This window comes from Castanea sativa, chromosome 11 (genome assembly GCF_040712315.1).
Source record: "Castanea sativa cultivar Marrone di Chiusa Pesio chromosome 11, ASM4071231v1".
Classification (NCBI taxonomy): Eukaryota; Viridiplantae; Streptophyta; class Magnoliopsida; order Fagales; family Fagaceae; genus Castanea; species Castanea sativa.
The window spans coordinates 28,496,199-28,514,503 of NC_134023.1; positions in this window are offsets into that span (position 1 = coordinate 28,496,199).

The window sequence follows — 18,305 nt, forward strand, 5'->3', positions numbered from 1 at the left end:
TTCCAATGAGTTGAATATTATCAACATAAAACACTTCGAGCATTACTACTTTATCTCGATGTCTTTTGTACACACATGGTTCATCAAGATTTTTTTAAAAACCAAATGACTTGATTGCTTGATCAAATTTAATGTTCCATGACCTAAATGCTTGTTTAAGTCCACAAATGGACATTTTCAACTTGTATACCATATGCTCTTGGTTCCTTGCTATGAAACTTCCGGTTGCAACATGCAAATTTCTTCTTCAAGATTGCCATTAAGAAATGCAGTATTGACATCCATTTGTCAAATCTCATAATCATAATGAGCAACAATGGATAAGAAAATTTTGATAGACTTAAGTATGACTACTGGCTAAAAAGTTTCATCATAGTCAATGCCTTCATTTTATGTATACCCTTTCGCCACTAGTCTTGCTTTAAAGGTTTCAACCTTTCCATCTATCTCTCTCTTCCTCTTGTAAACCTATTTACAACCAACATGTTTAATGCCGTTAGACGCCTTTACAAGATCCCACACATGATTGGAATACATAGAATCCAATTCAAATTTCATAGCTTGGACCCAATGATGTGCGTCTATATCATTCATTGATTTCTCATAAGTGTAGGGATCCAATTCAGCCTCCTCAGAGATAGCTTCATAAGCTTCTCCCAAATCTATAAATCTAATAGGTGGCCGAACAATCTTCTCACTACGACGAGGCACATGTGTACTAGACATCTCATAAGTAGTATCTTGTGGTATATCTAATACAACCACATCATCTCTAGTTTCATCCATTGGTTGTTCAACTACAGGTTCATCTATTTCAGCCAAACAACTTTGCTTTTAGGATTAAAATTATTCATATAATCATCTTCCAAAAATTTGGCATGGGTACTAACAAACACTTTGTTATCCTTATGATTATAGAATAAATAACCATTAGTTTCCGTTGAACATCCCAAAAACATGCATACTTCTATTTTTGCTTCCAACTTATCAGACTTCCCTTTCAATGCATGTGTCCGACAACCCTAAATGTGGAGATATTTCATATTAGACTTGTGCCTACTCCACAATTCCTTGGGTGTGTTGGGAACAGATTTTGATGGAACCAAATTTGAAATATGTATTGCCGTTTTTAGTGCATATCCCCAAAAAGAAACAGGTAAAGTTGAGTAACTTATCATGAACCTAACCATCTCCAAAAGAGTCCTGTTCCTTCTTTCCGCTACACCATTTTGTTGAGAAGTTTCGGGTGCAGTTAATTGGGATACAATCCCATTTTGAATTAGGTAATCCTTGAAATTTCCAAGAAGGTATTCGCCACCTCGATCAGATTGAATGGCCTTTATGCGTCTACCCAATTGATTCTCAACTTCAGCTCTAAACTCTTTGAACTTGTCAAAGGCTTTAGACTTTCATCTCATTAGGTAGACATAACCATATCTTGAGTAATCATCTGTAAAAGTGATGAAGTACTCATAACCTCCTTTTGCTTGGGTTGACATAGGACCACATACATCCGTATGAACTAATTCAAGCAACTCTTGAGCTCTTTTACCTTTTGCATTAAAATGTCGTTTGATCATTTTACCATCTAAACAAGATTCATAAACTGGGAATTTATCAAAGTCCAATGGCTCTACGAGTCCATCTTTGATTAATCTTTGAATTTTATTTAAATTAATATAACCCAAACGCAAGTGCCAAAGATATGCATCATTAGATGGAAACTTTCTCTTTAATGATTTTACATGGGAGTTATTATCTAATTAAGAATTGTATAATTCATGCTTATCAGGAGTTAAAATATAAAGACTATTCACAATATTGTCAGAACAAATAAACACTTTATCTTTCTTTATTACAACATTGTCTTTCAGGATAATACAATACCCATGTTTACCTAAATAAGTTGCAGAAATTAAATTCCTACGAACATTAGGTACATATAGACAGTCTTCCAATATTAAAACTCTAGAACTAAAACATAAATTAAACACTCTAACAGCTATAACTGGAATCTTGCTCCCATCAGCCAAAGTAAGAAATAGTTCTCCCTCATTCAGTCTTCTGGTCTCCTAGAATTCCTGCAAAGAATTGCAGATAAGATTAGTACAACCTGAATCCACACACCAGGAATCCATGGAATTTTGTACTAAACATATTTCAAGAAGGAATGAACATTTCATACCCTTATTCTTGGCAGCTATGAATTTTGGACAATTCCTCTTCCAATGTCCTTTCTCACCACAATGGAAACACTTTCCTTTGGTGTACTCCTTATTCTTTCTCTTGTTGACAACTCCTTAGGTAATTTATTTACCATCTTGCTTGGTGAAGTCATTCTTTTTCTTCTTACCTTTGCTTTTCGACTTAGATTGAGAAGAAGAAGCTTCACCCAAATCGGCTTCAACACTAGATGTACCAACAATGCCTTCCGCCGCCACTAACTCATTCATTAATTTAGACGATGAATAAATCTTTTTGTTCATGTTATAATTAAATCTGAATTCCTTGAATGATTTTGATAGTGACTGGAGTATCATATCCACTTGGGATTCTCCATTAATGTCGGCACCTAAAACTTCCAATGTATTCAGATTAGAGATCATCTTAGGACAATGCTCCTTCGCTGAATTACCTTCAGCCATTTTGGTATTATAAATTTGCATCATAGTTTCTTGCCTTACAGAACGACCTTGCTCACCAAACATCTCTTTCAAACTTAGCGTAATGTCTGAAGCTAGTTCTACATCCTGCATTTGATGTTGTAGAACATTTGAAATAGATGCTAGGATATAGCACTTGACCATCTCATTAGATTTCTGCCAACGATCATATTGCTGTTTTTCTTCAAGAGGAGCATTTAATGAAGGAAATCTAGGACATGGTTGAGTAAGCACATATTTGTGCTCTTCAGCAGTTAGAACAATGTCCGAATTTCTTTTCTAGTCAACATAGTTGGATCCAGTCAGTTTTTTTTGATTAAGAATAGAAACAAGTGGGCTAAATGATGCCATGATAAAATCTGAAAATAATAAACATGAATATAATAAATAAACTGGACATTATTAATTTAGCATATAAGCATATAATATGGAACCTTAATAAAACATAATATAACATATGCAACGACAACCCAATCCCATGTTTATAATTCCTTGGTAGGAAGTTTATTATAAACACTATGATTGATTGAGAACTATTCTCATTATTAGTGCTATCATGATAACTATTATCAAACACTAATAATATGTTGTATTACCTTTAGCCTCTAAGTAATAATGAAAATAACTCCTTTGGGAGGTTAACATTACATTTAGTCTAGTGTACATCATTATCTAGAATCATGTGTAGCCACATTTCATCTCCCTTTATAGTGTATAAACTTGTAGTACTATGAAACGAAACACTCTCCTTTGGGATTGCGAGGCATATACGCTAAGACGAGGTTCTTGTCCATACTACTTTAAACAGGTAAGTTTAATCTTGTTGTACTATAAAATAAACACCCTCCTTTGGGATCGCGAGGTATATACGCCAAGACGAGATGCTTATCTCACACTACTATGAACTGATAATGGAAGTCGTGAGACCCAACTCTTGTATCTCTCTCCCACTGGATATTTTAAATTAAAGGTTTTTAATTTTAAAACATGCGTAAACTAATTATACATGTAAAAAACACTTAGAGAAAATTTTGAATCTTCAGTTCTCGATCGATCGAGAATGTACCTCGATTGACCGAGATAAATTCTGCCTGCTCGATTGATGCTCGATAGATGCTCGATCGATCAAGCTTCGTAAATTTTAAATTTTCCAGAATTTTTCTAAGACAGTTTTTTAACGTTTTTTTTATAAACAAACAACCATCATATGAACATAATGGATAGAAAATGATATCAAAATTGAATTTCATTGTTGCTATAACCTTCAAGTTCAATTTAACATACTTAAACTCAAATTTAAACAACATCATAACATCAATTTCAGTTTTTGATAGGCCAAAAACGTATTGACCCCTTGTGATGAATTAAGTTGATTAATTAGCCAAGTTATTAATTAATCAAATTAACATGCAAAGCATGGTAGCACAAACAAATCACCAATAAACTAAAGTATGCAGCAGAAATTAAATGACACGGTGATTTGTTTACGAATGGGGAAAACCTACACGGCAAAACCCCACCGGGTGATTTTAAGGTCACCACTCCCGAAATTTCACTATTATCACAACAAGTGGTCACAAGTAAAGGAATCCCAAGTAACTTACCAACCTACAGTTGAACCCTTACCCCAATACCCAATTGAACTTGTTCTGTAGTGACAATTTCTCCTTTCAATGCACGGCTCCCAAATACGTGACTAACCAATTGCGCAGATCCCAGTACGCGACTTCAATTACCAACTAGAGAAGATTGTTGGCTGCAAAATTCTTCAATTCATCCACACGATGAAGATCAAGAAGATGCTTGGTTACAAAACCCTACGGTGCAAAGACACAACAACTTCTTCACAAGAGAGATGAACTAGGGCAAGAACTTCTTCTCAAGTCACAATTTGCATGAACAAGGATTTCTCAATGCTTATGCAACTTGCATCCCTTTGATGGTCCTTAAAATAATCCTTTTATATGTCTAGGGTTAGGAGAAAATAAGGCCCAAAGACACATCCACGGATTGGAATCAAAACAGAACTCAGAATCTGTTTTTCTTAAATCTCGACAGATAGAAGTATTGAGAATCTGTCTAGCAGCTGTCGAGCCATGGGGCTGGAACTGCTCTTTAAACCTTGACACATGCTAGCTGTCAAGCTTTAATGAACTTGCACTTTTCAGCTTGTTTCTTGGATAGAATTGATGACTTCAACACTTGATCTTGAAACACAGTTTCTTGAAGTATAAAACTCATCCTAATTCTACCCAATTACAAGTAAAGTGCGTTTTGTCAAAGGATTAGCCAATTACATAAATGAATGACATATGTTCTAAACAAGTGAAATACATATGTTCTAAACAAGTGAAACACATATGTTCTAACAATCTCCCCCTTTGGCAATCTGTGACAAAACCACAACCAACAAATGAACATATGAGAGAAGTCATAAATCACTCAACTTATATTCACTTGTTGAATATAATAAAATCTATTCTAACATAAACTCTTGAAAAACTTTGCAAGAAGAGAGTTCATGACAAGTAGACTTTGACAACCTGTATTTCTGAAATACTTTAAACAAAACTCATCAAGGCACCTTAGTGTGAAACAAAAATAATAGATTGCATACAAATAAAGAATCATGTGTACAAAGAGAGAAAAGAAACAACACATGTAGAGATAGGTGAAAGAAACATACATCATCACATATATAACAAATATAAGCACAATGTATGTAAAAATGGTCACAAGACCTAGGTACAAGAAGAAATGTATCTAAAGTGGAGAAAAGAAAAAGATACAAGTAATCCTCACTACATCCCTCAACACTCAACACTCCCCCTAGCAAAAATGTCCCTATACAAGCTCTCCCCTTAAGTATGACTACTCTCATAACCCAAAACTACTTCCTCTTTTTGTCACAAGTGACAAATGGTAGAGTGTTAAGTAGACATCTCATCGGTAGAGCTAGCATCTCCATCAGCATCATCGTCATCACCATCATCATCCTTAGACACAGAAGCCACAGGAGGTGGTGGAGGAGAAACCTCAGGAGCAAAACCACCCATGGCCGCTTGTCGCTGAGCAATGCAACTGACACGAACATTCACCTGATACAACTCTGTAGAGAGCGTATCTAGGCGAGCATCCATGCGTTGAAGCTGCGCCATGATGTCTCCTAATGACATATCGCTCGTAGAAGATGAGGGAGCGGATGAGACACGAGCAGATCTAGATGGAACGGAACGTGAGGAAGGATTTGCTGAACTTGTCTGTCACGACCTAAACTGTGCCTCACTACGTTTTACGGTAGCGGCGTCTATGACAACCATGACATGAAAAGGGTCGGAGACAGGAAAAGGGATGGAAAAGTGACATAAAATCCTCGTGAACGGAAGGAAAGATGAGCTTATCACGGGTAGCCGTATCCTTATACACATCTATGATAGAAAAGATGAAATGTGAAGGAAAGTCTATGGTGAGATCCTCAAGAAGAGACAACAGAAAACGAGCACGAGGCTCTATGATAGAGTTGTAGTGAGAGAGAGGATACAACACAAAAGTCATCATCATAACGAGGACCTTTAGCAAAAGGTCGACATGACGTAAACTGGTGCTCACCCCAATCAGAAGGGCGCTCACAAAAAGCAGAAATCATTTCGTCTTTAGACACAGTCCATAGACGCTCACAACTGGGGTAGTCAGGATGCGCAACCCTCGGTACCTAAAGCACATTAGATACCAACTCCGGTGTGACAACAATGCCCGTACCTCGAATGCGAGTGTGAAAGAGAGGTACTGAAGAATCGAATCCATGTATATTGGAGTAAAACTCCTGGATCAGCATAGAAGGACAAGTGATCGGGACGTCACACAGTGACTCCCATTCCCGTTTGTGAAAGACATCAAGAAGGTTAGTGTCGGCGAAGTTCGCCAAAACAACTTGGCGTTCTGAATGAACACCTCATTTAGAGAAGTTTTCCGAGAAGTCCTGATGGGCTTTCTCATCATGGAACCAAACATAAAGAGAAGTGGAATCAAAAGATGAAGAGGCCCTAGAACGAAGAGGGTTCTGGGTTGGAATAGACTTACGTTTTGGTGCCATAGATACTACTAACGTAAACAGATAGAGAGGGGGGAGAAAGAAACACTCAGAAAGATCCCAAAACAGTTCAAATATAACAAGTATATTGAAAAGAGATCGTATGCATGGGGAATGCATGAACATGTGACATGCAAAAAAAAAAACAAAAACATTGGCTTAGCCCAATCCAATCCTACCAGCACACAAACATTTTGCACACATCTAAATGCATGAGAATATAATTAGAATGCTAATGTGATGCAATGCATGGAGTTTTTAAGATCAAACCTACAAAACCCATCCCGAAAATTGCAATAATAACTCATCAATTTTGAAAAACCCTAAAATTTTTCAAAAAACCCCAAAACCTAGATTTCAAAACATGAAATGCATGTAAATGAAATAGATTAGATGCTTACCAAGTGAAGAAAAACTTGAATTAGTGTGACGAAACCTTGGGTGGAGGTTTGGAGTGAGAGAAAGAGGTTTGGAAGGTGAAGAGACAGAGCTATCGAGAAAGAGATCGAGAGAATTGAAGAACCGAATCACACAGAATCTATATATAGATCCTTAGTAAATCTCGACAGATACAGGTGTCGAGAGGTGTCGAGACATCTGTCGAGGGAGGTGTCGAAAAAAAAAACTTCGATAGATAAAGCTATCGAGGAGGTGTCGAGGAACAAGGCAAAGACATGAGAACAGATGCTCGATCGATCCATCAGGTGTCGAGAAGCTATCGAGAGGACAAGAGGTTTCTCGATCGATCCAGAAGGTGTCAAGAAGCTATTGAGATTGTGAAAAGCAAAAGCTGAGAAGCTTGACAGACAGCCAAGTGTCGAGGAGGTATCGAGGAGGTGTCGAGCCAGCTTTTCAAAACAGTTTTTCGAGAAGGGAAAAACACAAACAAGAATGCAATCATGCATGCAACTCAACCAAAGATCCAAACACTTATAAGACTCTCAAAATCATCTCTTAACAACAATGAGTTAAGCATTTAGCTCCCAAAAAGAAAACACACTCACACACTAAACAAGTCTAACCGATTTTATATTTCAAAAAACAAGTCAAGACAGTTTAGTGAGTATACATCAACACATGTAAACCTTGTGATGGCCAAATCACATTGTACCTGCACATGTATCAAGAGTAGCAAAGAATATTGCGTGTTGTGTGTGTAAAACATCGCAAGATTGCATAAGTGTTTCTATGTTATGGCGATTTGAGATATGAGAAAATCACTTTAACTCACACACAATCATAACTGTTTAATGGGGACTATCACCTTCGAGGTACATCCTACAACTCCCACATCTCCTAGAAAACACGCTTGCAATCATATTTAAAGCATTTTTGTTCTTTTTGCTTTTATTTCTTTGCATATTTTCTTTTTATTAAGTAAACCATTCATGGGTATACAAATGAGAGAAAAGAAATACTCAATTATGTTAAGCTTTTGACATTGTACTTTTGCTATGCCGAAGCATACAGATGTCATTAACATTGCACTTTTGCTATGCCGAAGCATACAGATGTCATATCATGATTGGCGGGTAATAGTGGTGAGATGATTATTAATGCCTTTCTTTTAGGATTTTCTAGTCCTATCCGTCAAAAAGAGTGATACGAGTATTAAGTACAAGAGATCATTTAACCTTACTCATCACAAACAAAGAGCCACAAAGCTCACTTGCTTAGTTGTGCATAGAAATGCTCATCTAAGCTACAAGAGATACAAAGTTTAGAAAACTCTGTTTTAATGGCCATTTTAAGGTTCACAAGAACCGATGTACACAAACACACACTGTTTTTGTATTTTTTCATTTTTATTTTTATTTTTATCTGAAAGACAATAAAACAAAAATTGAAAGTAAGCAAACAAAAACATGTTAATCAAAGCAAAACAATGCATAAAACTAGACTGACTCAAAACAGTAAAACAACACACACAAGTAATGCAAAAACAAAAACAAGAAGGGGAGAGAAAGAAGAAGTGAATAAATCACTTGGAACCCTTTTCCTTCCACACCTCAGAAGAACCTTTCCTTTTAGCAAACCCTTGAACCAGTGATGAGGGGGAAGGATTGAAACCGTTCAAGTTCAAAAGGAACATGAGGGCTTTGAGAAGATCTCCAAGAGGAGCAAGAGAGGTTTGAAGCTGATTCTAGTTCCTAGATGCTATCATGCCATTTCTAGTTGAGTGGCTAACCACTTATAGCAATTTGGTTGAGTATGACCGGCAATACCACAATGATGACAGAGATGCTACTTCTTCTGTTTAGGTTTTTGAGAGTTAGCCTTCTTAGTCCTAGGGTTCTTAGTTTCCTTCTTCTGAAACATAGGGGGTGCTTCTAAGATGGACTTACCCTTGTATAGGTTCTCACTTGCTAATTCAGTTTTATTATCATTGTTCTCAATTTTAATATTATTAGCAGGAGGAATAAAAACAGTAGTACTAGCAGAAGCAATATTAGAGGAAGAGAATTCATACCCCAATCATGTTCGATCAGAAGCAGATTTTTGAATGCTGAGCATCTCATCCAGCTTCGCACTTGATGTTCTCTCCAATTGAGCTCTGACTTGAAACAGCTCCGCTTCAAGCTTCTTGGTCTCATCAACCAAGAAATTGTTCTCGAATCTCAGTGCCCTAATAGTCGATTAGCTTCATCAAACTTAATGGAATTCTCTTCACGGTCAAGTTCCACATCATTGAGCTTCTTGGTGGCTAGCCTATAGAGTTTCTCATGCTTCTCAGAAAGCTTGTACAGTTTCTCATAGGCTGTATGGATATCATCTTGATCGTCCATCTTTTCAAACTTGGATTCCACCAGTTCCTTTTCTTCATCCACATCTTCAACAATCCCTTCAGTAGGATTGACAGTGGCAGTGAAGGCATTTAAAATTTCGTCATCTTCATTGTTGGAATCATCCTCAGGCTTAATGTCATTCAAAGTAGCAGCAAGTGCCTTACTCTTCCCAATGCTCTTGAGATATGTGGGACACTCCTGTTTCATGTGACCGAAGCCCTGACACCCGAAGCACTTAGGTCCTACAAGAACAGTGTACTGACCGCCATCCCTAGCATCCTTCTTTCCTTTATCTTGGCTCTTGAACTGATAAGAACTGGATTGCCTATGGTCCTTGTCAAAGCCTTTTCCATTGGCATTTTTCATGAATTTCTTGAATTTCCTAGTGATGTAGGACTTCATCTTAGAATCTTCATCGTCTGAAGACTCATCTATCTCACTGCTCTTGGCCTTCAGGGCCATGCTCTTACCTTTACCCGACTTGCCAATCCTTGTCAACCCTAGCTCGTAGGTTTGTAGATTACTAACCAGCTCAGTCAGAGGAATCTTTTCAATATCTTTTGATTCCTCTATTGCCATGATCTTGGCATAGAATCTCTCAGGCAGAGATCTGAGCACTTTCCTCACAATCTTGGGTTCAGGAATGGTTTCCCCAAGATTGAAAGTTGAGTTCACTATGTCCTTGAGCTTTGCATAGAACTCATCGAACGACTCATCCTCCTCCATCTTAATTTCTTCGAAGCTTGTAGTGAGCCTCTGTAACTTCAAATCTTTTACAACCTTTGTTCCCTTATAGGTTGTCTGGAGGATGGTCCATGCTTCCTTAGCAGTTTCAGTGGAGGATATCTTTTTGAACTCCTTATTAGTGACCGCACTGAATAAGGCATTCAATGCTCTGCTGTTGAAGTTTGCTGCCTTGATCTTAGCTTCATCCCAATTGGCCGGCGCTTCTTTAGGCTTGGTCCAACCTATCTCCACAGCTTGCCACACCTTCTCATATAGTGACTGCAAGAAAGCTCTCATGCGTACTTTTCAATATGCATAGCTAGTACCATCAAACAATGAAGGTATAATAAGAGACTGACCTCTATCCATGACAAACAGGGGTCAATGGATCACACACAAAGATTAACCCTAATCAGAGTGTGCCTGCTCTGATACCACTTGATAGGCTAAAAACATATTGACCCCTTGCGATGAATTAAGTTGATTAATTAGCCAAGTTATTAATTAATCAAATTAACATGCAAAGCATGGTAGCACAAACAAATCACCAATAAACTAAAGTATGTAGCGGAAATTAAATGACATGGCGATTTGTTTACGAATGGGGAAAACCTACACTGTAAAACCCCACCGGGTGATTTTAAGGTCACCACTCCTGAAATTCCACTATTATCACAACAAGCGGTTACAAGTAAAGGAATCATAAGTGCCTTACCAACCTATAGTTGAACTCTTACCCCAATACCCAATTGGACTTGTTCTGTAGTGACAATTTCTCCTTTCAATGCACGACTCCCAAGTACGTGACTAACCAATTGCGCGGATCCCAGTACGCTACTTCAATCACCAACTAGAAAAGATTGTTGGCTGGAAAGTTCTTCAATTCATCCACATGATGAAGATCAAGAAGATGCTTCGTTACAAAACCCTACGGTGCAAAGACACAACAACTTCTTCACAAGAGAGATGAACTAGGGCAAGAACTTCGTCTCAAGTCACAATTTGCAAGAACAAGGATTTCTCAATGCTTGTGCAACTTGCATTCCTTTGACGTCCCTTAAAATAATCATTTTATATGTCTAAGGTTAGGAGAAAAGAAGGCCCAAAGACACATCCACAGATTGGAATCAGAACAGAACTCAGAATCAGTTTTTCTTAAATCTCGACAGATAGAAGTATCGAGAATCTGTCGAGCCACTTGGCTGGAACAGCTCTTTAAACCTCGACACATGCTAGCTGTCGAGCTTTAATGAACTTGCACTTTTCAACTTGCTTCTTGGACAGACTTGATGACTTCAACACTTGATCTTGAAACACAGTTTCTTGAAGTATAAAACTCATCCTAATTCTACCCAATTATAAGTAAAGTGCGTTTTGTCAAAAGATTAGCCAATTACATAAATGAATGACATATGTTCTAAACAAGTGAAACACATATGTCCTAACAATTTTCATCAAACAATAATTTCAACAACCATGCAGAAAACTAATTTCTAACAACATGAAACTATTTTCACTAATTCCAAAACTCACAAAACATGTTATGCAGATTCAAAATAGAAAACCGCTCTGATACTAATTGTTGAAAAAATATATATTTGTATCGCATACAAAACATACGCAATAGAAAATTAACGGATCTACTTCATTCGCAATTGATAACATGCACTATGTACGTTTTAGATTCTAAGAACAAGAGCGTGTACCTTGGTGCAGTGAATTTCAAAAATAAAGAAGTACTTGGGAACACTTTTAATCTTCACTCCAATTTTACTAACGCCCAGGAAGTGTGGTCTCTCAATCAATTTTCAAGGGAGAATTAGAGAGAGTGGCATGCACTCATACATACACCATTTCACTAGAGTGTTGTTCATTCATAAAAATTATATATGTTACTCTTTTTGTATCTAACTGATTATCTAATTGGGCTGGCCTTTTGGGCCTTTCCAATTGGGCTTAAGTGTGTGGCTTGGAGTGGGACCAAAAAGAACCAATAAGACATTAGCTCCAATGGGCCTTGGGGTTTTCTATCAACTCTTGACAAGTCCAAAGTTACCATTAACTATATTTAATACCATTATATAAATATAGTTTTACTTTAGGTCTTATTTATAAATTATATCCCAAGACTTTATTGTACATGCAACCCCTTCATAAAAGATTCGTAGTAATACAAAGTCATGAATATAGACTGCCACTTTGAATATTACTACATCTTAATTCCTTGAGTATCCGGTTTAATCCTTTAAGTTATTCATCATATATTTATGAAACCAATTTCATAAATATATATTTTAGTAACTCCTTACTAAAGTGGTTAAGCTTAACACTCTGAATAACCAAACCCATTAAACTTATCTCAAGGGAATATTTTGTATCTTTGTTAAGAGACTATAAATTTCATCTTGAGAATATATGTTCTATCAATACTAAATATGGTTGCCCAACATACTGAGGTCTTGATCGTAACTTTAGACCTCACTCCTGATATATCAAAGCAACCTACACTTCATAATCAGATCTATTATCCTCTCAAGATTAAGAGTTCATGTAAATAGAAGTTGTGAGTTTATTATTCATTTGACAGTCATTAGAAGAATAATAAATCTCATAGCGGTCCAGTTCAATATGTTTTAACTCTTAAAACATATCAACATACCAACTAGAAATCTCTATTTCCATGATCAAGACAAATCATCTTAGTTAACATGTTATAGTCTTTGCAGATAAAATGCCCAATTTAATCACCGACTATGAACTAAAATTCTGAATTTACAAAGAACTTATGATTTATATCTTCTGTGACTAAATCACATACTATGCATCTCATAAACTATATGATAATGTCCTAATATTTATGTTACCACTATTTTTAAATAATAATAAAATAACTTTATTAATCACAACATTAAGTCATACATATGTCATACATAGCATCATACAATACGATTTAATGGCACACATCTTAACATCCTCTATGCATAAGAACCCAATCTTGAGTCCTTAGCCTCCATGATCGTTGTGTTTGGAAAAAAAGTGCCTTGAAAACCTTGTAGAAGAGAGTATTATGGTCATGCAAGAGCTGCCAAGCTTGCTTTGCTAAAAGTGAGTCATTGAACATAGCAATATTTCTAAAACCCATACCACCCAATGCTTTAGATTTTGTCAAATCTTTCCATTTCACCCAATGGATTGTTCTCTGGTCACCTCGTTGTCCCCACCAAAACTTCTATATCATAGCTTCAATCTCATTGCATAGGCTCAATAGAATTTTGAAACATCCCATTGTGTATATTGGAATGGCTAGGATGACTGATTTTATCAACACTTCCCTACCCGCTTGTGAAAGTAGCTTCCCTTCCCAACTTTGAATTTTCCTCCACACCCACACCTTAATGTAGTTGAAGCTTGTTTTTTTCCCTTTTCCAACAAATGAAGGTAGACCCAAATATTTCTCGTATTTCATAATTTCAAGAACTTCCCATGCTTCTTTGATATTATTCTTCACTGTGGCATCAGTTGCTTTGCTAAAGAAAATGGCTGTTTTGTTTTTGTTTATTTTTTGTCCCGAGGCCTCCTCATAATCATTCAAAATATCCAACACCTTCCCGCACTCATCCATGGTGGTCTTGCAAAAGAGAAGACAATCATCTGCAAAAAGCAAATGTGTTAGTTTTGGGCCCCTCCTACATAGGGAAAACCCTTGGATATCTCCATCCCTCTCTGCTTTTTTAATCATCCCATTCAGCCCCTCAGTGCAAAGTAAAAACATGAATGGAGATAATGGGTCTCCTTGCTTTATACCCCTTGTTGGATGAATTAAACCACATGGTTCTCCATTTACCAAAACTTAGTAGGTAACTAATCTCACACACACCATAATAAGATTAAACCACCCTTCATTAAAACCCATCCTCCTCATAATTCCTTCAAGAAAAGGCCATTCTACCCGATTATAGGCCTTACTCATATCTAGTTTTATGGCCATATAACCATGGCTACCAGAATTATATCTTTGCAAGCAATGTAAAGTCTTAAATGCCACCATAATGTTATCTGAAATTAATCTATCCTTAGTAAATGCAGATTGGTGTTTAGTAATGATGAAAGGAAGTATTTTCTTCAAACGGTTAGCTAAAACTTTGGAAAAGATTTTATACAACACGTTGCAAAGGCTTATGGGGCGGTATTGGTGAACATGCTTGGGGGAATTAATCTTTGAGATAAGTGTAATAAAAGTATGGTTTAGGGAGTAGATAGAGTACCTGAATTTAACCACATCAAAATGGAGGACGTGACATCATGGTTTACTGTCCCCCAAAAATGTTGGTAAAATAGTGGGGGCATTCTGTTTGGTCCAGGAGCTTTTAGAGGAGCCATTTGTTGCAAAGCCACCTTAACTTCACTTGCTTCAAAGGCACGGCTTAGTGAGGAATTCATCTCATCCATAATCACCGTTGGTACATACTCCAACACCCTTGAAGACTCATTATGTCTTGATGAAGAAAAAAGTGTGTTGAAGTAACTTACAAAAACTAATGCTATCTCCTCCGAATGGGCTCTCCAAATACCATCTCCATCTCGAACTCCCTCAATCAAGTTTTTCCTATACCTCTTCGTGGCACAACTGTGAAAATATTTTGTATTTTTATCCCCTTGTCTTACCCAAAGTAACCTCAACCTTTGAGCCCACATAGTTGCCTCCCCATCCTTCAATACTTCAATATCCTTCTTCAATTGCCTAACCTGAGCATTGTTCCCACTTTGCACAGCCTCACCTTTGGCCTTGAGGAGTAAATTCCTCAATTTTTTGAACTCCCTTCGCACATTCCCAAATACATTCCTATTCCACCAACTCAAATCCTTACCACACTTCTCCACCCTTTATAAAATTCCCTCCCTAGATTTGGTGACACTAGAACTATGTCACACGACTTCAACAATTTCATTACAGCCCGGATTAGATAGCCACACCTCCTCAAATCGAAACAACTTCTTTCTATTGTGTGGTTCCAAACCCGAAAAAATAATGTGTAGAGGGATATGATCTGATGAGTCACACCGTAAGTGATAAACCTTCATGCTAGGGAATTTTAGGAACCAACTATTTGTGGCTAATCCTCTATCTAGTCTTTCCCATATGGAGCTTCCATTCTCAAAGTGACTAGCCCATGTCAATTTAGGACCCACATATCCAAATCCATAAACCCACATTCATCAATTACTTCTCTAAAAAGTTGCATTTGATTGTGAGGCCTAATTCCACCTCCCACCTTTTCATCTTGCCTAATGATCTCATTAAAATCCCCAATGCACAACCACAGAGTATTAGATTGAGAATTGAGGTGCCTAAGTTGATCCCATGCTTTAGTTCTTCTAGTTGTCTCTGGTTCACCATAAAAACCCGTCAAACGCCATTCATCATCTGAATTTTTGTTGATGACTGCATGAATATAATTCTTCGAAGACCCAACTACTGTTAGATTGATTGAAGACTTCCAAAATAAAGCCAAACCACCACCTCTACCCTCCCTTGGAACCACCCATCGATGATCATGCTCAATACTTCTTTGTACAATTTCTAGCCTCGCATCATTTGTAAGTGTCTCAGCCAAAAACACTACAGAGGGATCTTTTGCCCGTGTGATTTCCACAAGCTCTCTTCATGTACGTAGGTTCCCAAGCCCACGACAGTTCCATGCTAGGCAATTCATTGTGCTTGGCGGGGTTGATCGTCAGCCTCTGCCAATATAAATAAAACTCCATCGTCTTTTTGAGAAGCCTGAAATCACTTTGAAGGCAATTCTGAGAAATCATGTGAGGTACAAAGTTGTCTTTTTCTTCCTGTGGTAAATTGCATGGGTGGGATTTCGGTCAGTGTTGGTGGCCTGCTTCCGCGCGTCCATGATGGAAGAACACGCCCTTGCACAACATTGGTTGAAGCCCTATCAGGCACGTGAGGGGGAGAGGCTTCATTAAGCTGACTTGGACTTGTTTCATTTGGAGTATCACGTGACTTAGAGACCCCAAGTGTATCCGGACCCTTTCCTGCTGACTTTTGGAACTCTTCATTTACCTTCTTTAAGCTCGATTCAATCCCATTTGCACAGCTGGACTTCCCATTTAAATTGGAAATTAAAGGCACCGAAGATACCGGACAAGCATGATCAATGGGATTAATTCCATGTTCGCTTTTACCCATTGAATGCATGACAGCGCCATGCATGTAACGTTCACCACCTTTTGGTTCATACTCCGGACAAGCATGATCAATGGGATTAATTCCATTTTGGTCGTTACCCATTGAATGCTTGACAGCTCCATACATGTAACAGTCAACACTATTTGGTTCCTGCTCCATTTTAGAATTACTGTTGGAATGGGGCTGCGAGATTGGTTGCTCCTCTTCCATCGGCTTCGATGCCTCTCCGGCTTTCTTGGTCATCTTCCTCGTAGAATAGTAACCTGGCACCACAATAGTATTTTTTTTGGAGACCACGAAGGGGGCAACACGTAGACTGGATCCAAACTCCTTTTGATCATTCTTTAGAGTCCCTTTGCTTTCAATCCAAATCTCACAGTCCCTATCATCGTGAGTGAGTCGACCACACCAATAACATATGTTTGGCAATCGTTCTTACTTGAAAGAGACCCACACTTGCTTGTCATCTTTTAATGAAATAAGTCGACCTCTGCATAATGGCATTGTGATATCTACTTCGACTTTTACACGAATGAAATTACCACCGTCGTACACCTTTAAATTAGACTGCTTGATCACTTTACCAACTACTTCGCTAATTTCTTCCGCCGCCTCAATGGTCATATACCTCATTGGGAGTCCATGGACTTGTACCCAAAAGGTAGTTCGAACATACTTGATATCCTCAAGTGGTCTATCATTGTCATAGCACTGCAAAACAACCAAGTGCTTGTCAAAACTCCACGGCTCGTTACCCACGATTCGATCTACATCCTCCTTGTCTTTGAAAGAAAACAAAATCTTGTGATCACCGATATTTTGAATTTTGAAGCCCCTTCTTGCCCGCCACAAAGGTGTAAAAGTTCTAGCAATCGCTTCAGCATTTAGAGCTCTTTTAGTTAGAAAATTGGCTGCAATGGAGAAAGTTTTAACACCCTCCTCCGGCGAAAGGCAGCATCCTGGCTCTTCTCTCTCAGAGAGGGAAAGGCGTGTCCAAGATTATGTAAGGTCCTCCATAGAAAACTGTTTCCCACACCCCTGAAAAAAAAAAAAAAAAAAAAAAAAAAAAAAAAAACCCACAAGCCGAGGAATCCACTTGGAATTCCAAGGTACCTACAGTACCTTTAGATGAAGGTAACAATCAATTCTACAGTGCAAGAGAGGGCAGAAGTATAGACTAAGCTCTCAAGCAACGGAGAAACCTAAGAGCACATCAACTTAATAATTCCGTCTGACCACCCTTTGTTCAAGTGGCTACAACTCATATTAATTTAAAATTTTAATTTTTTAAGGTATATTAAAAAAAATCTCAAGTTGAGGGCGGTCTGACCACCCTTAGTTCAAGCGGTTACGTCAATTTTTAATGACAAGTTTTTTTTTTTTTTTTTTAATGTGTAGTACTTCTGTTCCTAACATATCAAAAACTCATAGGAAGAAATCCCTTGAACGGGTACTAAGATAACAAAATATCTCCTACTATTTTTTACTATTGTTTGGAGTTTATATTAAAAATGTAATAATTTTTTTAATTTACATTTAAGTTATTCAGTCCCTTTCCAAAAAAAAAAAAAAAAGAATTGAAGGGGGAAAAAGGAGAGACAACAAGAGAGCAAAGGAAAAAACAAAAGAATTAAATAAAAAAACAAAAGGGAGGGGGAAATTTACATTAATTTTTTTTAATGGTATTTGAAACATTTATTAGAATGGAGTACTTGGAGAAGATATCTCTTGTGCTTATCTTATGGAGTGAGCCTCTTATAGGTTGTGGCCTCGTAAAAGAGTGAGCCTGCAAGTGTGTGTGTCTGTGTTATTTATGATAGGCCAAGAATGTATTAACC